At 31.4% G+C, this 24,961-nt stretch overlaps 1 non-coding gene across 1 annotated transcript; it reads right to left on the bottom strand.

Annotated features, from left to right (window-relative positions):
* Positions 1–12,642: 12,642 nt before the first annotated feature.
* On the bottom strand, positions 12,643–13,586 carry LOC107877299. Its single transcript, XR_007057716.1, has 2 exons — positions 13,447–13,586; positions 12,643–12,989 (listed from the first exon to the last, which is right to left on the bottom strand). It is a non-coding gene; the product is annotated as an uncharacterized LOC107877299 (transcript).
* Between the last annotated feature and the right edge of the window lie 11,375 nt (positions 13,587–24,961).

Below are 24,961 nucleotides of genomic sequence, written 5' to 3'. Positions count from 1 at the left end.
ACAATACACACTTTAAAAATATTATAATTGAATGAGTATCATAGAAAGTGATAACTAAAATAAGTAAAAATATTTTAGTGATATTTTGAATAAAAGATAATGATTTATTAGCTTATAATTTGATAATAAAAATAGAAGTGTATTATTGGTATAAGTATTATTATTATTAATTGATTAGTTGTCCTATAACTTGATAACTATACTAAGTAGTTATGCACTACGAAATATTATTGATCGATTAATCTATATGCCAATAATTATAATAAAATAGAAGTGCATTTTTAATATCTTTATTAAAATAATATTGATTTGTTAACTTATACGATAGTTAAACTAAGTAAAGTGTATTAGTGTTTTTTTTAAAATATGATTGACAGGCTAACTTATACATTGACAAATATATTAATTGTAAGAACATTAGTGATATCATTTAGAATTATTAGCGAATGATATATTTAACATATATTTTGACAACTATATTAAGTAGAAGAGTAATAATAGTATTTATAAAGAAGTATTATTGATTTATCTACATATACAAGATAATAATTGCAAATACAAGCACATAAGATGCATTTTTCAAAAAATATTATTGACTATTAGTTTATTCGTCAATATTACAATAAATAGAAGTGCATATGTGATATTCTTAATAAAAGGCTTCTATTACTTATTGGTTAGCTTACGCGTTAACGGTTTAATTAAGTGAAGTGTACTCGTGTTATTTTTAAAAATGCTATTGATAATTAACTAATAAATAGGATAGGGTCAAAGCCGACTCCACCCCTACCTATTTAAGCCGGCTTAAAAAATATTTAAAATACAAAAGTAAATTAGTGATATTTTACACTATGTTACAGATTGATTAGCTTATAAATTGATAACTGTACTAACTAAAAGTGCATTAATGATATATTTAAAAATATTATTGATTAATTAACCTAAGTCAATGACTACAACAAGTAGAAGCATATTTGTAATTTCTATAACAAATGTTATTTATTGATTAATCTATAAATTAAATTGATGATTATACTAAACGAAGTGTATTACTGGTATGCTTAAGAAACATTAGTGATGACCAATTTATATTGACTCTTTTCCCTTTTTATTTATCACATTTCGCATTACAAGAATTAATTTGACCAATCTTTAAAGCTAAATTGATTTATATTAATTTAATTTTTAATTTAAAATTTAAAAGTTAGAAAACTATAAAAAAAAAATACTATAAAATGCAACGTATGTATTATTTTCATATTAATATAATGAATAAATACATCACGGGTCAAAAGTTAATTTAAATTTTAGTGATATTCTTAATAATTGTTTTATTAAATAATATTAGTGATTGGTTCACATATACTTTAAAAATATTATTAACTAGAAGTATTTTTAGAAATTATTTCATTTAATAAAATAAAATTAAAAAGACTTGAGTTAAAACCTTAAAATAAAAAAAAAGGTCTTGTTCCCCGCCCCCTCTCCCTTTATTATTTTCCTTCTGTTATAAATGCATTTTACATTATAGTGAATGTCTATCAAGATCTAAAAAGATATATCAAGATCTAGTTGATATCTATCAGGATTTGAAGTATCTGTCTTTTAGTCAAAAAGTAGGAGTATTTTCCCCTATAAATAGAGGGATTTTGTTCATTGTATTCTCAATCTTATGATCTCTCATCCTCAAGAGAAATACTCTTCCCTCTTTATCCATTCTTCTTGTTCTTTATACTATATTTCATAAGACATTATCAGCACGAGGTCTCTAACCAATTAAGATTTCTATCGGTTTGTTATTAATCAATAATGTGTGCTGACGAAATCCTTTGCTTAGAAAAGATTTAAGCTTTGATAATATAATAGTACTCATCTTCAAAGATATTAAAGTGATGCTAATTTGTATCTATTAGTAGACTTATTAATATACAAGTTGTAGAGGTACTTCTTGCACTTTAACCCTTACAAAGTTAATACATATAAGAGCAAAAGTACATAATCATTATTGATGCTTACTTTATTATTGTAATCTGCATCTATTGTCATTATTACTCTAAGGCAAACATGTTAACTGATGTTATATTGTTGTTGCATATCATCTATTTTAACACTTCTCTTGCTACAATGACTTGCTAAAGTATTTTTGGAGATTTGTATTTGTTTCTATCAATAAGTTGAGTTTTATTTAACTTTGACCATTATGTCATTGATTGATGTGATGATGGATTTAAGTTTCATTGCTTTAAGCAAGTAATACATCGGGTTAGAGTCCCGATGCACCATGATGATAAGATGTTGGGTTCAAGTCCCATCGATTTATGCCTAAGACACCTATATATGGATAAGACGTTGAATTTGAATCTCAATGCACCATACTGATGGTATTATGATGGTTAAGGCAAAGTAATGGGTGTTTGATGAAAAGCCATGAAATCCGACCCATTGAATATGATCAATTCCATGAAGTGAATGTGGTAGCAGTGAATAATAAGTCTGAAAGAATAAAGGTGATTGAATGCACAAATATACGCATGTAGGGACAATATGATAATTATCAAAAGTGATATTTTCACACGCATATTATGATCATAAGATATGTTAGAAAAAAATTCTTTACGTCATATGTATGCCTCAATTTGCTCTTGAAGTAACAATAGCTTGAAAGAGGTTCTAAGCTATCATAATTTGATATGCTTAAGGCACAATTATATTCTATTTTTCGGGAATGAGAATTTTGATTATTATAAACACAGATCTAGACCCTGAGGGTAAATATGACTGTATATAAATTCGAACGTGCTTGTGGTTGTAAGGAAATCACAATCCACCTCTGAAAGAGGTAAAATATTTAAGAAAAGTTATTTTGAAATCTACTTTTAAAGTAGTAAATCTGAAATTTATTCATATAATAGTAAATCTGAAATTTACTAAAGTAAAAGACACATGTCATAGCAAACTTGGAGTTTACTAGTATAAAAGTTCATAAATTGACATGAATGATTGTGACATCTCAAAGATGTGCATACTGAGTATTGAGCAAATATTGAAGAGTTAAAAAAAATCTTTAGTTTTAGTGTTGTTTGTTCTCATGATAAGTTGGTTGGACCAACTAATATTGGGATTGGATCCCTTCGAATTTAAAAAGTATAAAAGGTGAATAAGGGCCCGTTCGTCAGTCATGTGATCTATTAAGATGCATCGATAGAAGATGATCACATGCATGTTTATTGTCAATTTGCAGTTTGACATTTATAAAGTTGTCTGCTCAATAAAATTGAGTTAAAAGCATAATTTTCAGATTGTGCAATCATGACAATTCATCTTGATGATGATGGTTTGACATTGAATGCCTTTAATAAATAGCTAAACCATTGATAATGAGAACAAAGTTTTATGTGTTAGTCTGAAATATGACATGTTGCATACAATAGCACTTGTATGCATTAGACCAATAAATTATGATTATTTCTTCCCTCTCAATTGGTTCAAGGTCAGGAACCAACTATTCTATCTAATAATTTTGATATGCGGTATATGATTAATGAATGGACTATAATGCACAAAGATAAATTCCTCAAAGAAGATGGAGGATATATGTTAGTTTTCCTAACATAAAGGGGAGATTATAAGCAACTAAGAAATATGTAAAGAATTATCATCAGATCCTCATTCAAAATATAATTCAAGTTAAATGCCGAAAGCATCTCATATTTAAGCTTCAAGTGCTCTTATTTTGTGTCCCTAAAGGATAAAATCTATGCATGCGTGAAGCATGGTAGACCAATCAGTTCCAAATGAAATAATCCTTGAAAAATCATAAGCAAATAATCATAATAAGAAAGCAATGTGCTCTTGAAGAGCCTATGACATAACACTTCATGAAACCTTATGAGAGGTTTAGGTATCTGAAAATAATGAAGTGATGAAATCTCAAAATGTTATGTCATACTGTGAATCGATACGAAATGATATATCATTAATGATATCTTTGATACAATATTGGTGCAATATTGTAAAAGATTACGAGGATCCGAATTCTACGTTTATTTAAGCATGCTGACATAGAAACATTTATCAAGTGACATGAAAGGATGCATCTTGGTAAGCGTAAAACTTATTTGATTTGCAGTCTAGACACTTGAAGATGTCACATATGAAATGTTGAATATTGTCACTTGACAAAATTTATATAAAAACTACTTTAAGGGTTCAACATATATAAGTTTCTGAGAAACTTATTGATAATCTTTATATTGTATAAGCTTATAACTTGAAATTTATTGAAACTCTTGGAGAGTTTTCAAAAGCAATAGATTGTTTACTGAAATGAAAACTATACCAATTTAGATTGGTTATGAAGTACCATATGTTAGCGCAATTGGTGCACTCGTGTATCTTGCAAATACCACAAGACATGATAAAACCTTTTCGATCAATTTGTTAGCAAGGTATAATTTTGATCCTACTAGGAGACATCGAAATAAGATCAAACATATGAACTTATTTGATCTAAATATTGTAGTTCTGATCTTGTTGATTATGCTAATGTTGGGTATTTATTTAACCAATATAAATCTCGATTTCAAACATACAATGTGTTCACACGTGGGGATACTGCCATATCTTGGAGATATATAAAGCAGTTTATCTAGCCATTTTATCAAACCATGCTGTGATAATAGCTATTTGTGAAGCTGGCCGAGAATGTGTATAGTTGAGATCCATGATACATTTCATTCGAGAAAAATGTGATTTGAAATATGACAATATACCTATAATTTTACACGGAGATAATGCAGCATGCATAACACATCTTAAGGGAGGATTCATAAAAGGAGATAGAACGAAACACACTTCATTAAAGCTTTTCTACATACAGGAGATCCAAATGAATGGTGATATTAACGTTCAACAAATTCGTTTAAGTGATAATGTGGCTGATTTATTCACCAAGTATCCTTCAATTACAACTTTCAAGAAGATGGTGCACACGACCGGGATGCAAAGGCTAAAGAATGTTCTCATTAGGGGGAGTTAATACGCATTGTACTCTTTTTCCCTTTTGATGTTTTGTCCCACTTAGTGTTTTAAATGAGGCAACCGAAATGCATATTATTAGAGATGTGTATTCTTTTTCCTTCACTGGATTTTTTTCCACTGGATTTTTTCTAGTAAGGTTTTAACGAGGCACATTATCTATCAATTAGACATTCAAGGGAGAGTGTTATAAATATATTTACATTATTGTGAATGTCTATCAAGATCTAATAAGATATATCAAGATCTAGTTGATATATATCAAGATTTGAAGTATCTGTCTTTTAGTAAAAAACTAGGAGTATTTTCCTCTATAAATAGAGGGGTTTTGTTCATTGTATTCTCAATCTTATGATCTCTCATCCTTAGAAGAAATATTATTCTCTCTATCCATTCTTCTTATTCTTTATATTATATTTCATAACACCTCCTTTTTTTCCAGATATTTTTAACAATTAGAACTTGGGTTAAATTTTAATTTCTCAAAAAAACCCTAAAGTCTAATCACATCTTCCTTTCCAAAGCTGCCTACAGCCGAAGCTCTCGAGGTAACTTTGTCTTTTATCCATTTCTCAACTTTTTGTTGTTGCCCAAATTTACACTTGATTGGAATCCAATGCCCTATTTGCATTTGAATTCCCTTTGATCTATATGTATTTGGATTCCCTTTGTTGTTAAAGCCCAAATAAGATGTAAAGGAATTTCTTAAACAAGTCAATTTATATTGTCAATCATACGAGACAATTAAGTGTTCTTGTATGGATTATTAATCAAACAGGATAATTAGGTGTCCTTATATGAACGATTGGAGATAATTGTCATTAGGGGTGGGCATAAGTACCAATTGCACATTACACATTTATGCATTAGAGGCTGTAAGAAAGGTGATGCTTCTAATTACGGTAGTACAAAAAATATAAATTAGCTAAATTTACCTAATTCAACTGTAGGATCCCGATGGAAGATTTAATTAGGGGTAAATGTGGAGAGCACTTATCAAAAGTTGGGTTTATTAAGCAAATGGTTTCAATGGACCATCAAACTAGTGGAGCTCTTGAACTTTGAAAATATCCAATGTGGATGAGGAATCTTATTCCCTAAGATGTTGATGGAACTGATATATCAGATCATGTTGACCTTATTGCTCTTAAAAGTAAGATTATTTTACACAAGAATTATAGTTTTTACTTTTCTTTGATGAGTTTCGTGCGGTTTATATTGATCACATATTTGGATGCCACATAGTTTATAGAGATAGAGAAAGAACTGTTGCCATGTACAATGAATTTTGCAGGAGAATGTTGCATCTCAATGATGGTGAAATCACTTCTGAGGCATGGAATCTCTGTGATGAGTATCAATATAAAAATTTGGAATAGGTAATGCAAGAGTTTTCTTTTAAGCACTTATTACTATATTAATTTGCGTAATAATTATTTTTGTCATTTTGTTCATTGCCTTTATAAGAGGCAGAACATGGTTGTGTTGTTGTTTATTGCCTTTAACAGGCAAAACCTACGTAACATTATATTTGCTGCTGCATATCCCTTTCACTAATGACATTAAGTTGCATTTGTTTCTTGGTTTGTGGTGGATGAATTTAACCATCCTTTTTTGAAACTCTTGTAACTTCTACCATTATTTTGCCTCTTTACTCTTGAACTCTTCACTTGTAAATAGTGGTAGTCTTGGTTAATTTCAGCAGACAAAATCTACTCTTCACCTATAAATTGTAGGTGGAGAGTTCAATAGGAATGAGGTACTCTTAAAAGCTATTAATTTCAAAAGCTATCCTTCCAATTTCTGAACATTCAAAATGAATCTACTCTTAAACTGTACTATTGTATGTTATCACATTCAAAAGGTACGCTGTGTCTACAATCATGAACAAAGTACAAACATTTTAACTTTAGTAGAAATATTCTGTACAACACTTTATTTAAAAAACATAACTTAGGAAAATAAGAGTAGTGTAACAATGTCGATTTTATAAGGATTAGGTTATTCAAAGCAATTTAAGAAAACCTTCGTAATTGGATGATCTTGTTTTCTATCCTTATAACCTTAAAATGTCGATTTTTAAGTCGATTCAAGATCAGGAATGTCAATAGGTCACCTCGGGCGAGTATCAAATTTTTGGGACGTCGTTAGAGGCTTAATTGGATGTCCAAAACAGTGAATCGATGCAATCTCGGTGTGACGCATTGGTAATCGCATCGACATTATCGTCACTAGTGTCAAGCGTCATCACGTCACCATCGACATGGCGCGTCGGCCTTATCATCGACCCCATCGACGCTACACGTCGGCTGCAGCGTCACTGGGCAAGCCTCCAGTGCAATTTCCAGTGAGCCAACGCGATCACGACGCGTTGCTTTGGCCATCGTATTGATCCCATCGATGCGAAGCGTCAGGTATCACGTCACTGGACACATTTCTGCACATTTAATTCCGACTTTTCAAGGGTAATTGAGTTAATTTCCCCTCACCCAAGTCTGTCAAAACATGAAATTGAACTCTCAAAATGGAAAATTACATTAATTATTCACAAAATTCACTCAAGAAAAAAACTCTAATTCATCAAGGTCATGATTAAGTTCCAAGCAATTCCCTACAATCTTCAAGAAATTAACAATCAAGGTATGTAAGTGTTCATCCTTGGGTTTTCTTCCACCCTTGGAGTTCAAGAACCATTTTTAAAACTACAAATTTATTGAATTCATGATTTACATGTTTGAATTTGGATTGTGTTCATGTATGTATTGTTGTATGGTTTTCAAATCAAGATTGATACAAGTTTCAAGTGAATTAATTAGCAAGTATGTAGAATTATGTGATCCTCATGTTAAACCCTGGAATGCAAGTTGAATGTTGTATCCATAATGTTTATATCTTGATGATTTCCATGTGCACTAGTTGTGCTCCCCAAGTGTTTTATTGAATGCCTATATAAATTAAAGAATGAATTCATGACATGTTATAATGTGGTCCATTCGTGTACAAGTTCATTTCTCTCAAGTGTTTGACAAAATGTCTAAATAAATGCATGATGAATAAGTAATTAATGTAATGTTTTCAAGATTTTGCCATGTTTTAATATTGATGCTATCGAGTCCTAGGGGTATTCAATACCCAAAAATCTATCTCGAAAATTTGTACATGGAGCTTTTCTAAGTATTAGGTTATTCAAAGCAATTTAAGAAAAATGCGTCTTCTCTATTGTTATGCATGCTTTCTAAAGCTTGACATAGTGGACGAATTGGATGGTTTGGGTCAGATTATTGGGATGAACTTATTGTAGTACTAGGCTCTCCAGAGTTTCAAAAGAAGATCATCCAGACAAAGGCAACCCGAAATTCTAAGAAAGGTGGCTCATTGCACACTTGTGGTTTGATGTCCATGAAGATAACTAAGAGTAAATTGGTAATTATTTATACATTTAAATGGTAGTCGAATATTTATACGCTTGTGGTTCACTATGTTTATTTCATTTGCTGGAAGCATCTCATGGCAGACCAACTACTCGTGAAGAAGTAGGGAAGAGGACCCATATGAAAATTAGAAATAAAAAAAAAGTCTAGGTCGAGACATGGGCTGAGTATACTTATGTAAGTTCAATCTTACTTAGAATTTATTTTATACCATTTATTATATACTAATTTTACTTTTAGGGTGTATTTTTTTTTTTAAGATTCAGACGTCTGAATCTGAATGATTAAGATGTTGTCTCTAGATCTGAAAACTGAATGATTAAGACTGTTTGTTTTTCAACATCTGAATGTGCAAAAAAATTTTATTTGTATATATAATAAAATAAAATAAAATACAATTCAAATGAAAAATTAATTATATATTATAAAAGTATGTAATTTAATACAACAAAATTATTATTTGATTAAGAGAAAACATTTATGTTGTTAGTGATAATGAAGATGGTTTATAATGGTGGTTGCGGTGACAATGATTGATGTTGGTGATAAATAATGTTGGTGGTGATAGTTGTGAGGGTTGGTATTGTAGTGACTGTTATGATGGTAGCGATTGATGGTGGTAGCGGTGGTGATGTGACACTGCTTAATATTAGTAGTTTTAGGTATTGATTGTGTTGGCTGAAACATGAATGCATGATAGTTGATGATGTGTTGGTGCTAGTTGGAGATGTTGTTTGTTGGAATAGCGGAGATGATTGTTAGTAGAGATAATTTGTAGCGATGGTAGTGGTTGAAGTGTAGTAGAAGTGACGTTACTAGTGACAATGGTGGTGGCGGCCGAAGAATGTGTGGAGGTTGTGATGTATTAATGGTAGTTAGTGGTGGTCCTAGTTGTGATAGATGAGTTGGTCGGTAGTAGGGATTGGCCGATAGTGGTTGATGATGGTGGTGTTATCGATCCTGGTGGTGGCGGTGAATATAATAGAATAATAGAGGAAGTAGGTGTGGCAGCAGTTGACAATAGTAGTTGGTAACGATATTTATTGTTGATGGTAGTTATGATAGTGAAGATGGTTGGTGGTGGTGGGTGGTGGTTGACAATGGTAGCGGTGACAAAGGTGGTTAGTGGTGGTGACTGCTGATTATGAATAGAGTGGTGAATACTATCAAACACCAGAATATCTCTTCAGACCTATTAATACTTGGTTCTAGATCTGAATGATCAGGATCTATTCAGACCTATTAAGAGCGAAAATCTTAATATTAACAAATATACTTAATGGTCTGAAGTTTGAACCATTCAGATTCAGACCTCCATTAAGTGCAAATAAATGAGGCCTTAATGTAGAATCGATATGTTCAAGAAATCGAAGAGCTCAAATTGGCTAGCTGGATATAGTTGGAGGCGTGTATAAGGGCATGCGACCTTTTCTCTAGAAGAACTTTCACAGTCTTCTATGTGGATTGCAAAGTATAGGGAGCTCTACCATCATGTTAGATGAACAGCTTGATGAGATGCGACAGAAAGTTCAGGAGCTTGCTAGGAACTACTAGTAACGAAAAAGATGGATAGAGAAGGAGCGACGTAGAACGACACTTGAGTCAGATGATCAAGAACTCAAGGCTTAAGTAAATACCTTAATAAAGCTTCCTCGTTCTCCGCCCCTTAGCGCTCATGATGGTGGTGAAGAGAATAAGGAGGATGGAATAGAGTATTAGGTGGTATTCTTATTTTAGTTCTGGATTTTATTAGCTTGTAGTGTTTGAAAGAATTTGTGTTGGTGATTGTTTGTGTACTTTTTTTAATACTTGGTTTGCATATTGTTTAAATTGGATGAATATGTATGAAGTTTGGTTGCTTAATTTTAATGTTTGAATTGTTTTGGAAGTATTTTTCTTATTGTGTTGTTAGTTGTTATTGGTTGTACATTGATTTTCAATTGAAATGTTGAGTTTTGGTGCAGTAAAAAACTTAAATGCTACCAGATTAACAAGGGACTTTGAGAGGAAATATCAAAATATCAAATTAATTTTTTATTTAACATAGCAAGGGATATCCCTCACTATATTTAAATTTATAATTTTTATTAATTTTCACGTATTTGTCTCTCATTAAATTATAAATTAATATTACATATATTTTTAATATAGCAAGGGATGTCCCTCACAAAATTATAAATTAATATTATATATATAAATATATATTTTTAATATAGCAAGGGACATCCCTCACTACATTACTCTTTGACTACTTTGCGAGGGTCTCCCTCACTAATAATTAGCTAGACACAAATTAGCAAGACAACTTGTAGCGATGACTGTCCTCACTAAATCTTAATTAGTGAAGAATGTCCCTTGCTATATCACATGGCTAAAACAAGACATTTTAGTAGTGACAAAAAATATAAGTTATGTACTTTACTTTTAACGGCTGACCATAAACGCTGTTAACTTATTTTGGAATGTGCATAACTCATAATTTTTGTGAGTCATCCATTTTATTTTAATATAACTCACAATTTTTGTGAGTTATCCATTTTATTTTAACATAACTCACAATTTTTATGAGTTATGTACATAACTCACAAAAATTTCGAGTTATTCATTTTGGTTTAACATTCCATCAAAAACTTTTTCAATCTTCTATTATATAACTTATAAAAAAAAACTTTTTCGATCTTTAATTATATAACTCATAACCCACCTTTCTTTGTGAGTTATGCATCTAGTTACAATCATGCATAGCTGGAGTATTTTAAAGCACACTGATATTGTCGACTAGTTAGACATAAAAATAAAATATTGAGATTGAATGACCAAATGGACGAAAGGTTAATGTGGAAGAGGCCATGACTAGCATCACGACAGAACAGTGAAATCTTTGTTTTCTTTTTCACTCCCTTGTATTTTTTTAATAATTCAATGAAAAAAAGGTGGTATGGTAAGGTAACTACTAAATTACAAAGCAATTATATAGGCCATTGATTAGAAAATAGTATAGCACTCATGCAATATTCATACCGAAAATTGAGTAAGAAATTTAACTCACTTTAAAACAGATGAGGTGAGTTAGGTTAAAATATATGCATAACTCATAAAAAAGTTGAGTTATATATATAATCACTTTTTTACAAGTTATATAATAGAAGATTGAAAAAGTGTATAATAGAAGATCGGAAAAGTTTTTTATTGAATGTTAAGTCAAAATAAATAACTCAAAATTTTTGTGAGTTATGTGCATAATTCATAAAAATTGTGAGTTATGTTAAAATAAAATGAATAACTCACAAAAATTATGAGTTATGTTTAAATAAAAATGGATAACTCACAAAAATTGTGAGTTATGCACTTCCAAAAAAAGTTAACACCGTTTATGGTCAGCCGTTAAAAGTAAAGTGCATAACTCATATTTTTTATGAGTTAAACATATTTTGGTACCATTTTAAATATATGATATATTTTGATTTTTTTTTTTTGTTTGGTGAAATTGTTTAAATCCGAACTCTGCGTAGAACGATTCGATCTTTGAATCTTAAGCTTCAAGGTATTACAGATAATTCTTTTAAAGAGTACATAATTAATAAAAAATTGTGATGCTCTTGACAGAGCATGGACTGGCCAGAGCAAGTAAAACACTGTGTCCTGTTGAATAAGTTGTCATTAGATCGTACCCATTTTATGGCCCATTAAGCAAACTTTTCTCATTCATATAAGTATATAAATTGAATTTCGTCTCTTTGAAAATCCAGACACGAAACTTCATTCATAATTGATCAGATCTTCATTGAATAGCTTTAAATTTTCTAAAAATTACACAAATACATAACTTATGTTTTAAATATTACAAAAAATCCTAACTCCCTAAATATATTACAAAAATCCCAACATATACACAAAATGTTATGTATATGTCGGGAATGTTATGTATATTAATAAAGAGAGAGTAAAGTAATTAAAAAAGTGGAAGAAAGTGTAATTACTTTCAAAAGGATTGATATTTATGTTATTTATATTTAAATTTTAACACAACTTCAAAGAAATTTAGTGATAGACAATTCAAAGGACAAACGATAATTACACAAACACTAGAAAATTCATTATTATATACTAGCTATAGATTTTAACACAACTTCAAAGAAATTTAGTGATAGACAATTCAAAGGACAAATGATAATTAGACAAACATTAGAAAATTCATTATTATATACTATATGGTTCATCTGAGTAAAGTATAAACTCAGAATTTATTTTACATATATGACCATAATCTATTGGAAATTTTAATGTTATAACCCCTTTGAGAAGTGTCAAAGGTGATTATTTAGGTTCCAGTACATCTTAAAGACCCATTTTTACGGTAAAGTTTGCAGCCCTTTCCTGCTTTGCAACAATTGATACATTTTGGATAAAGTTTCTTGTGTCCTGTGGATGGACAAGTCATGTAACCAATATTTGGTTCACAAAATTGAGGACAAATCTTAGCGTCTGCAGATTCCACATAATTGCTTCCCACTAGCAATACTGTTTCAAAGACAATAAATAGAAAGATAATTAAAATTTTTTAAGTGTATAAATAAAAATAAATTGATGCAAATTTTCATGTAGTAATATTTTATTGAATGAAAAAAGAAGGAAAATTATTAGAAATAACAATAGTTTAAGGCTTAATTATCAAGCATGGTGATAGTTTGGATAACTATTAAACGTAGTAGCCGTGTTTTAATATGCTTTGTATCAGTAATACAACAATCCGCTTTATATTCAGTGATATATCAACCTATACAAAGCGAATTAGGGTATCACTGATACAAGGTGAATTTCAAATATTATTGTATCACTGATACATGTGAATTTTAGAAATTCTCAATATGTTTGGTAGTTTTTTTTAAACTCTCATTATTTTTGATAAATATAGTGTATAAATTTGTCTAGTTAAATAATTATCCAAAACAAATCAATATTAAGTAAAAAAACGTACCACATAGGAGGAGGAGAGTAAGGACACCAACTTTACTACTAGCCATGCTTCTTTGTTTTTATATTCTGTTTGGAGGATTTATATGTTGTCTTAGGGAGTATTTATAGCTAAGAAATCTAGTATTTTATTTTTTCACACACTAAGAAAACCTTCGTGGACAAAGTCACAAAATAAATAATTACCAACTACGGACGATTTTAGTAATCAGAACAATTAATTTATTCATATATGCGTATGGTCAACGACTCAATGTATTACGTCTGTTTGAAAATTGTACGTGAGTTCGTAGACCGAGTCTAATTTTAGAAAACTAGACCCATTCAAAATCGCCTACTCAAAATCATTTAAAAATTTTGTCGTTTTATTAGATGTTTTTGTTATTTTATGGTGTTTCGGGTATAAGAATCTGTATTTAGGCACAACAATTTTAACACTAGTTCAAGTTTAAAACAAGAACACTATGAAGTACAAAAACACTCTCAACACAAGATCAAAGTGATCTTTCTAAGAAGTGTGTTTTATTTTTTCAGAAATTAAGATGAAACAGAAATATAAAGCCAAGTCCCCCGACTTCACGGAGTGTCCTTAAAGAATAATTCCCTTCACTGTACCCGAGGTTTTGGAATCTTCCTCCCAAGATAAAATGACTTTCAATCCAACTATAGAGATACCTCAAATAATTGGATTCGTCGAACTCACACAACGATTTGATTGATCACAAAGAATGTCTTGAAGACAAGAAGAGTTTTTATTTCAGAAAATTTTTCATTCTTTTTTTTCTAAACCTGTGGATGAAAGTAGGTTTATATAGCTATCAGATGTCTCTTTTGAAAGGTGGCAATAGTTCACTTAAAAGGTGTATCCTTTGAAGAGTCATGTCTGTTCATTCGAAACATTGTGTCTTTTTCTGAACAGACATAACTATCTGAACAGTCACACCTTTTTCAAAACAATATGTCTTTTGCTCAAAAGTTGTGTCCCTCTATTTTCCATTCACACCAATTAAACCCAACAATCCCCCACATGAATGGGGAATGACTATTCTTTGTAAAACTTTACGAAAAAGTATGTGATCATCAAGCAAAGACCGATTGCATCTGGATAAATGGGTTTCCCTTTGAACTTTCCGTAGTAAACATGCATCGGATGCACTCGATCAATCGGTAGATTTGATATCTTTGAACCGTCAAACTTTAATGTACACCTAGACAACACATGTCACACAACTAGCCTTTTACCGTTTATGGTTCTTACGATTTTGTTCTTACGATTTTGTTCTTTTCAGCCATGAACACGTCCCAATTTCATGAGAGCTTAGAGAATAGATTTTTACTAACATTCTCCTTGAAGCGGCTTCCACTTCGCCCTCACATAGGTGATTTCTAAATGTTCAATCCTATAGATTAAATTATTTGGTCAAATCTGCCAAATTTAGATAATCATTAAAAGACTTTTCACCTTAAGTCTTTTCCTTATTTACTGAACATTGTCTACATCAGGAGAATGAGTTGGGTAATTGACAATGTTGAACCTGTCAGACACAACTTTGTTTGATCTCCTTGAACCTAGCTCTTGGGATCTCCAGTCTGCTAGGTAGAGTTACCGCCATGCTGACTTGTCCTAGGCCTTAAACCCATTCCCTTGGATGTCTTTTCCACTCCTTCTCTAGATAGGCCTTTTGTAAGTGGATCTGACACATTATACTTTGATTTTACATAGTCAACAGTGATAATTCCACTAGAGAGAAGTTTTCTAACGGTATTATGTCTTCATTGTATGTAACGAGATTTACCGTTGTACATCATGCTCCCTGCCCTACCTATTGTCGCTTGACTATCACAGTGTATAAATACTGGTGCCACCGGTTTGGACCAATAAGTAATATCTTCCAAGAAATTTTGAAGCTATTCTGCTTCTTCACCGGCTTTATCCAATGCGATAAATTCAGATTCCATTGTAGAGCGAGCAATACAAGTCTGTTTGGATGATTTCCAAGAGACTGCTCCTCCACCGATAGTAAATACATATCCACTTGTGGATTTTACTTGGTTCGATCCAGTGATCCAATTTGCATCACTATATCCTTCAAGTGCCGCAGGTTATTTTTTATAATGCAAGGCATAGTATTGAGTGTATTTAAGATATACCAAAACTCTTTTTATTGTCATCCAATGAGTTTTGTTGGGATTACTTGTGTACCGATTCTATTTACTAATAGCGCATGCTATATCTGGCCGTGTACAGTTTATTATATACATTAAACATCCCAATACTCTTGCGTACTCCAATTGTGAGTCACTTTCACCTTCATTCTTTCGAAGTGCAAAGCTCACATCCAAAGGAGTCTTGACAATACCGAATTCCATATACTTGAATTTGTCAAGTACCTTTTTGATATAACGAGGCTGTGATAATGCTAACCCTTATGGAGTGCTATGGATTCTTATACCTAAGATCACATCCGCAACTCCAACGTCTTTCATATCGAACTTGCTTTCGAGCATTTATTTTGTTGCATTTATATCTGAAATGTCTCTACTGATGATCAACATATCATCCACATATAAACAAACAATGACTTGGTGATTCAGAGTATCTTTAATGTAAACACATTTATCACATTCATTTATCTTGAACCCGTTTGCCAACATGGTTTGGTCAAACTTCGCATGTCATTGTTTAGATGCTTGCTTTAGTCCATACAATGACTTAATAAGTTTACACACCTTATTCTCCTTTCCTGGAATCACAAAACCCTTAAGTTGTTCCATGTGAATTTCTTCTTCCAATTCTCCATTTAGGAATGCGGTTTTCACATCCATTTGATGGATCTCAAGACCATATACTGCCGCCAAGGCAATTAACATTCAAATTGATTTTATCCTTGTTACTGGCGAGTATGTATCAAAGTAATCAAGACCTTCTTTTTTCTTGAAACCTTTTACTGCTAGTCTTGCCTTGTATTTGTCAATAGTACCATTCGCTTTCATTTTTCTTTTGAAGATTCATTTAGAACCTAAAGGTTTATTTCCTGGAGGAAGATCAATCAATTCCCACTGTAAACATTGTAGAGGTCGTCTTGGAGACCACTCAATATATAATTCCTGCAAAGGAAGTCCGAGTGTTTCCAAGCTTCTACAATCATGAAATGCTATTTGTCCGAGGTTCCCTCGATCACCTCAGGAGCATCCTCAGTAGTGAACCTTTGAAGACATAGAGTGGTGAGGTAAAAGAACATCTTTTGCTGTCATCGCTTAAAGTCAATGCCCGTAATTTTTTTGGACTTCTTCGTAGGTACCATTGGTTGCAGAGCATTTGCTCGACTTGTTGAGGCAATACTAGTTGCCCCCACAGTCGTAGCCGCATCTTACATTTGATTTTCGTTAGTCATTTTTTCTTTCACCACAAGACAATAAAATTTAGTATTTTCAGAATACTATTTATAAAGTTAAGCAACTTTAAACTCTTCTTTTTGTTTCTAGTTAACGATAAAGTTTTTATGACTTTCAATCGTCAACCGAATGATCTTTAACTTGTGATGAAGATTTTATGTCTTCGAATCACTAGTTAAGTTCAAACGGAGTAGAAAGCTTAGAGCTTTAATCTCCAAAAATAAGCAATACATATTCTGCAAAAAAATAAATTATTCCTTAAGATTGTTATTTTATGGTGTTTCGGGTACAAGAATCTGTATTTAGGCACAACAACTTCAACACTAGTTCAAGTTTAAAACAAGAACACTATGAAGTACAAAAACACCCTCAACACAAGATCAAAGTGATCTTTCTATGAAGTGTGTTTTATTTTTTCAGAAATTAAGATGAAACAGAAATATAAAGCCAAGTCTTCCGACTTCACGGAGTGTCCTTATGGAATAATTTTCCTCACTATACTTGAGGTTTTGGAATCTTCCTTCCAGGATAAAATGGCTTTCAATCCAACTATAGTGGTACCTCAAATAATTGGATTCGTCGAACTCACTCAATGATTTGATTAATCACAAAAAGGTTTATATAGCCATCAGATGCCTCTTCTGAAAGGTGACAATGGTTCACTTAAAAGGTGTATCCTTTGGAAGAGTCATGTCTGTTCATTTGAAACATTGAGTCTTTTTTTGAACAGACACAACCACCTAAACAGTCATACCTTTTCCAAAACAATATGTCTTTTGCTCAAAGGTTGTGTCCCTCCATTTTCCATTCACACCAATTAAACCTAACAGTTTTTTGAGAATTGAGCATTATTAAGAAAAAATAGTTCTTAGTATAAGAATCAGAAACAATTACTATTTTTGTCTTTGAACTTCTAAAGCGATACGTAATTTGTGACGATTTTTATTTTACTGAAACAACACTTATTTTGATACGAAAAGACCGAATAAAATCATAAAAGGTTGTTCAAACCCAAATGTTTATAAGTTATAAAATCATAAGTTAGCGCGTGAGCGATTTATGACTTATGGCTGATTTTGACTCATAGCCACTTGATTTATAAGTAGTTGGTGTCACCAATCACATAAATAAACTAAAAGGTGTTTATAAATTAGTTTTACCAACTTACAAATTTAATAAAATACTTTTAATATTTTTCCTATGGATAAATTCAACGATAAAAATTTGAAGCCGCCATTCCTATCCAATATATTCACCTACATTCATTTCTACCATGACACGGACATTGTACAAAACTTGCACGGAAGAATTTCAAGGAATTTTTTTGTCAAAATAGGGTAGTTGAGTTGGACTATACATTTTAGTATTATTTTTAGCTATAGATAGAACATTCTGTTCCCAGCAATTTGTTGCTATTGATACAAAGGGGTTAAAGTAACTGGCTGTTCATGTATAATCTGCATAGTTGTGATCCGAATATTGGGTGACATGCTGCAGTGAGCTTGTCCCACCTTATGCTAAGGGGGTCAATTAACTTGGTCGAAAAATTACAACATTTAGTTACATCAAAATTTTAATTTTATCCATGAATATAATATGTGAACTTTCCTTATTTTTTTTTTTATATGTGTTTACTTTATTATATTTGAACACTTTTTTAATAAAAAATTTTGTCACTACATTTGTTGCCCCAAAAAGGTAAAATATGACCGAGACATGATATCATCAACTCACATCAAGCTGACCGAGACACGATGTCATCAACTTGCATCAAGCTAACCACATAAACTTGTCTACTCATTATACTTGAATTTTCGTAAGTGATCATGGGTGTGTTTGATATGATAGCGAATATTTTTTATGAAAAATGTTTTTGTAGAAAATGTATTCATAGAAAATAAGTTGGTGTTTTACTTATTTTCTTATGTTTAGTTGTTGAGTGGAAAATATTTTTCAAAACATATTTTATGGTGTTTGATTGGTGCATAAAAAATATATTTTTTTCTACCTAAATTTTAACTTTACATGAGCGTGTGACCCTTGAATTAAAAATATAATATATTTTCTAAAACATAATATTTAACTACACATTTTTAATCATTCGGTCAGTTTGTATGAGATGTGACATCAACAATTTTACATTCATCTGATCAAATTTAGAAAAAAATTTAATTTTTTATTACGTATTAATAAAATAAATTTATAATTACTTATCTTTTTCAATTAAAAAGTAACTTCTTAATAAGGTTTATGAAAGAAAAAGTCAAAAAGAGTGAGCTAGGTGGTACTTGATTTGACAAAACGAAGCAATAACTTTTTTTAAATTTTTTTTTGGTAAGAAACGTAATAAAAAATTATAATTTATAAATTGTAATAAAAAGTTTTAATTTACAAAAGTTAAAAATGTTATAAATTTTTAAGTTTTATTTTTTTAAAAAAAATTCAGTGTACTATTATATCACTTCTTTATGCCAAATCATGTAAACGTAATAAATTATTACGTTTTACGAAAAATTTTGTAAAACGTAATAAATTATTATGTTTTAGAGAAAATGGCCAAAGGACCCCCCCCCCCCCAAAAAAAAAAACCTTTGCCCTAAATCCCAACTACACACTTAATCTTCACGGGAGTCCTATCACCCCCCTGATCTATTTTTTCATATATTTATTACCCCCAAATGCTGACCTGTCATCATAAACCAAATCATAATAACTTTGTATTTATACGCACTGGGCCCACGCCTTTCATGTCATTTTCCTCCTAAACGTAATCTGATCTCATTTTCATTCTAATTACCCTTCCAACTTCCTCTCCCCCCTCTCTTCACAATTTTTCTCCTTCCATGTGAATTTTATCCATTTTGGTGTGTGAATCTACTCTTAGTGATAAAGTGTTGTAGATTTTCAAAGATTAAGCATCTAGTTGCTGGTTTAATTTAGTAGAGGCGACTCATTTTGATCCTAAACTAATTAATTGTTAATTAGGATTTGCCCTAAGCATCTGGTGATTGTTAATTGTGTGAAAATTAAGTTGTGCTTCTTGCTAAAATGTTTTCTAAGTGTTCAATTAACAACATATTACGTTCTTAAGGTCATCTCTAATTATAATTTTTGTTGATTGTTTAAGTGAGATGATTAAAAATTAAAACTTTTGTAGGATTTACTGTCAATCTGAAAAATTAAGCAATAAATTGTGTGTAGTAGCATGTGCATGTAAGTATATTGTTGTGTAGGTGTTCAATTTGTACCATAGTACAATAATTTTCATGTAATCGATTTTTATCTTTCTCGTCTAAGCTGGATAGTGTAATATAAATTTATGCCTTAGTATTAGCTTGTTACATTGTTCAAAGAGTAGTATATTACAGTCATGTTTTCATATTATGTGTTTTTTCTTCATTGTTTAAGCATGATGTAATTGTATTAAAGTCTGTTAATGCTTGATTTTCGATAATATATCTGCTGTGTTACTTTGTCTTATTTGAGTGTTTATTGCCATAAGATCAAACATGAATGATTTTACTTTGATTATTTTAAGATGGTACCATGATAGGGTGTTAGATGTAAGTAGTGAGGAATCAGTTTATAAAGGTGGAAATATTACAGAATTTTTAGATGTTGATGTTGACAAAATGTCATATTTTGAATTGAGAGACTATATTAGAAAATTGGGATATAGCACAAGCTGCACCTTTAGTATTAAACCACCTAACAGTGACATTTTGATAGATGTTGTTAATGATATGGATATTCTAGACATGATGTGTTCCTTGAAAGATGGGGATGAAGTGAATGTATTTGTCAAGCATTTGGTTGATGAGCCAATTATTGTCGACCCCATTTTATTAAAAAATGTTAGTCATAGAGATATAAAAGAATCTGGTGCATCTTTTAATACTAGGCCTAATTTTATGTTAGGTGAGGACCATTTAAATGTGGAGAACCCTTTTACTTCTTTTTCAACTTCACCCTCTTTCACTACTATACCTCATTTCACTACTACAGATAGTGCTGCTGCACCTAGTGCTGCTGCACCTAGTGCTGTTGTAGCTAGTGTTGCTTCACCTAGTGCTGCTGTAGTTGATGATATAAATATTGATCCTGCTGAAAATAATTTCTCAAAAGAAGAAATAGAGGGTTCTGATTACTCTACTGAGGATAGTGTTGATTCAAAGAGAGGATTAGTTGGAGATAATAATGATGAAGAGTATGATAGTGATATATTTAAGGAGGTTAGGGAGTTGAGATCTGAAAAGAGGATATTTCAAAGGAATAAAAGAAATGAGAGAGTACCATCTAACAATGCAGAGGTACCAATAGGTGAAGCATGATCAGATCTAGGGTTTGATGACACTAAAACGGGTAAAGTAAGTCATGAAGAAAGGCTGAGAGGTGATGAGTCTTACTTTGCAAAAACTGATGAGGGTAGTTTGAGTTAGATGAAGACGATTGTTGTGGTGATGAAGAGCATGATGTGCTTACATCTGATAGGGCAAGATTTTTTAAGTTGTTAAGAAAAAAAGGACAAGAGCACAGAAAATCATTCATGCCCCAACTACAAAGAAAGTTGTTTGGCAGTTGGGCATGGTTTTTAAAGACATGAATGAATTTAAAAGAGCAGTGCCTAAATATGCAGTAAGAAATTGGGTTCCAGTAGAGAAGTGGGTGAATGAAACAAAAAGGTTAGGGTTAGATGCAAGGATGGTTATCCATGACTTTTTTATTTAGGTTTCAACAATACAACAAATTATTTCATGATAAAAATTTACATTTCAAAACATACTTGCAACAAGACAACTAAAAATTACTTGTGCAATGTAAAATTTTTAGCTGAAACATTCAGAGATATTCAAGCTGCAAAAGTTGATTACAAAAAAATTCAAACTGTATATTGGTAAGACTACTGTGAGAAGAGAAAAAGCTAAAGTGTTGAAAGATATCATGGGTCATCATGTTGTGGAATTTGAAAAAAATTTTTACTACAAGAATGAACCGTTGAGGACAAATATGGAAAAAAGTTATGTTGTTAAACTTGGTGAGGCTAATGAAGAAGGTAAACCAAAATTTCAAAATTTTTACATCTGTTTTGATGATTTGAAGAAGACATGGGTACATTGTAGGAAATGTATAGGTTTAGATGGCTGTTTTCTTAAAGGTGTTTGTAAAGAGCATTTGTTAGTTATTGTTGGCAAGGAAGGAAATAACTAGATGCTGCCACTTGTTTGGGCAGTAGTTGAAAAGAAAAATACAAACACATGATCTTGATTTGTTAGGTCCATAAGGGATGACCTGGGACTTGGAGAAGGAGAAGGTTTTACCTTGATTACAGATATGCAGAAGGTGTGTGTACTGTTCTATGTGTAATTTCTTTTTAGTTTAGCCAAGTAGATGTAATTATGTACTAATTTTACCTTGTTTTTATTGCATGTATTGTATTGTAGGGAATTTTTATAGCAATTGAGTAGGGGTTACCTTAATCTGAGCATAGAAAATGTGTAATGCATATCTTAGCTAATTGGGCTAAGGACTGGAGAGGTATTCAGAGAAGACAATAATTTTGGAGGATAGCCAAAAATACATTTGAGTCTCAATTGAGAAAAAACATACAGAAGATGAAGTTGCTTGGTCTTGAAAAAATAATGTATGAGTTAATGTACTTCAACATTAATTACTAGTGCAAGCTTTACTTCAACACTGAAGTGAAATGTGATTCTGTGGATAACAGCATGTCTGAGTGTTTTAATTCATGAATCTTAGCATCTAGGTACAAGAGCATCATTACCACACTTGAAGAAATTAGAGTAAGGATGATTACAAGAATAGTCACTTTAAGGAAATTTTCAAGTATTTGAGAGTCTAATTATTCTCCAATGTGTTTGAAGGTTTTAGAGGAAAACATCAACAAGTCTATAGATTGTACCATTGAGTTTAATGGAATTGATGATTTTGAAGTGAAAGAAGTACTTTGTCAACACAAAGTTGATATTGTCAAGAGGACTTGTAGTTATAGGGTGGGGCAGTTAAATGACATACCATGTGCACATGGTGTGGCTGCAATATTATTCAAAAAGTACCCTCTGTATGAATATATTGACAGTTTCTACAGTAAGGAAACATATCTGAGGACTTACGTCAATGTTCTTGAACCACTTACAAACATAAAATATGACCAATTTTCTCAAACATTACTGTTGCTCCACTTGAAATCACAATCCTGTCTGACAGGCCACCTAAGATTAGAAGGAAGAAAGTTGGAGAAACAAAGAAGTCAGAAAAATTGTCTAGAACTGAACTAGCAATAACATGTAGTGTGTGGTATATTAGAGGCCATAATAAGTGGGGGTGTCCTCAAAGTACACCTTCAGCAAAATTAAGTGCACTATTAGTAGAAACAACTACTGGTTAAGGCAGGGGAAGAGGCAAATCAAAGGTAATTTTTTTCACTTGAATTCATTATATTATAACTAGTCTAATTGTTAACATTCTTTTTTTATATGTAGAAAACTCCACCAGAAGCACCTAATGTTATTTCTCAAGGAAAAAGTAATGGTTCAGATAGGGAAAGAGGCAAATCAAAGGTAATTATTTTCACTTGAATTCATTATGTTATAACTAGTATAATTGTTAACATTGTCTTTTTATATGTAGAAAACTCCACCAGAAGCACCTAATTCTGCTCCTCAAGGAAAAAATAATGGTTCAGGCAGAGGAAGAGGCAGATTAAATATATATTATATTTGAATTTAGTTTTAATTTTCTCAATTTATAGCATTCCTTTTATATTTATAGAAAACTCCATCAGAAGCCATTAGTGAACCTCCGCAAGAAAAAAAGGAAGAGGGAGACCCAAAAAAACAACTTCAGTAGGAGCTACTGCAACTCCTCTATCTACAACACCTACTATTTTTTCAGCATCCTCTTATGCATCTCCTAATTTTTGTGCATCATCTTTAATAGATGGAACTACAAAAAAAAGAATGGGCAATGACAAGGAAAACACAGGTCCATTCAAAAGGCAAAGAGCAGTTGAAATAGGCGTGTTCCAAACTGAAAATGGCTTCAAAGTTCTAAATGTAAGTCTCTTACTTTGTTATATCATGTGTAAATTATAATTCTTTGATATATGTTAATTGTTAAATTTTTTATTCTTCATTGCAGTCTGACATGCTTAGCAGTAAGATATACTCTACTAGTCAAGTAAAAATGGCAAGATCAATTGATGTAACTGGTGACATTGGTTATACGCTAAGCAATACCAGTAAATTAAAATGAAATGACAAATCAGCAATCTCAAAAATAAAACTACAAGAACTTAAAGAGAAGAAAAGAAAGAAGACGGTGGAAAGTAGTTCAAACAATCCAAGTCAAAATAACACTTCTTTACAGTCCAAGATGCCATGAAAATTATAGTGATGTTGATGCATTTTAAACACTATTTTAAGTTAGTCCAGTTGACATGAAAATAATTTTATTTTGTTGTTGAAAAATTGATTTTGGGCTTATTAATTTTGGGTTTTTTTGTTGATGAATCTTGCCTTATGGTTAGACATTATGAATGTGAATTTATTTTGGTATGAATGATGATGTTGTGTGAAGTTGGAGTGTTTTGTTGATGAATGTTGCTATTAGGCATTATTGTTGTGTTGTTTAAATGGTGGTGATATTGCTATAATGTCAAGACAACATTTTCATTACACGATCTAAGTATAAACAATAACATAGTAGTAACACAGTGTTGTTGTTGCCTACCCAACATTATCATTATACAATTTTATAAGTATAAACAATAACATGGCAGCAACATAAGATAGAATTTTATAAGTGTAAACAATAGCATAGCAGCAGCACAAGATACATCTGAAGTATGATTAGGCAAAAGACACCATAACAAAACGTAATCTAATATATTTAGAGATAGGTATACAAAATTTACACCATAATAGACCAGATCTAGCAACTACTTTTAGTTGATTTGTTGCTGATGAACATAGTAGCAACATAAATCAAAATATGTAAAAATATCTTCCTATTGAACCTACACTATCTCTATCTTTCATTGAGCCTTTTCTCTTACATTAAGTTATCAATTTGGACCAATTTAAGCCATAAGTCTTTTTTCAACT

Source organism: Capsicum annuum, chromosome 7, assembly GCF_002878395.1.
Source record: "Capsicum annuum cultivar UCD-10X-F1 chromosome 7, UCD10Xv1.1, whole genome shotgun sequence".
Classification (NCBI taxonomy): domain Eukaryota; kingdom Viridiplantae; phylum Streptophyta; class Magnoliopsida; order Solanales; family Solanaceae; genus Capsicum; species Capsicum annuum.
Note: the sequence above shows the minus strand (reverse complement) of the source record. Positions and strands in the feature narration are given on the sequence as shown.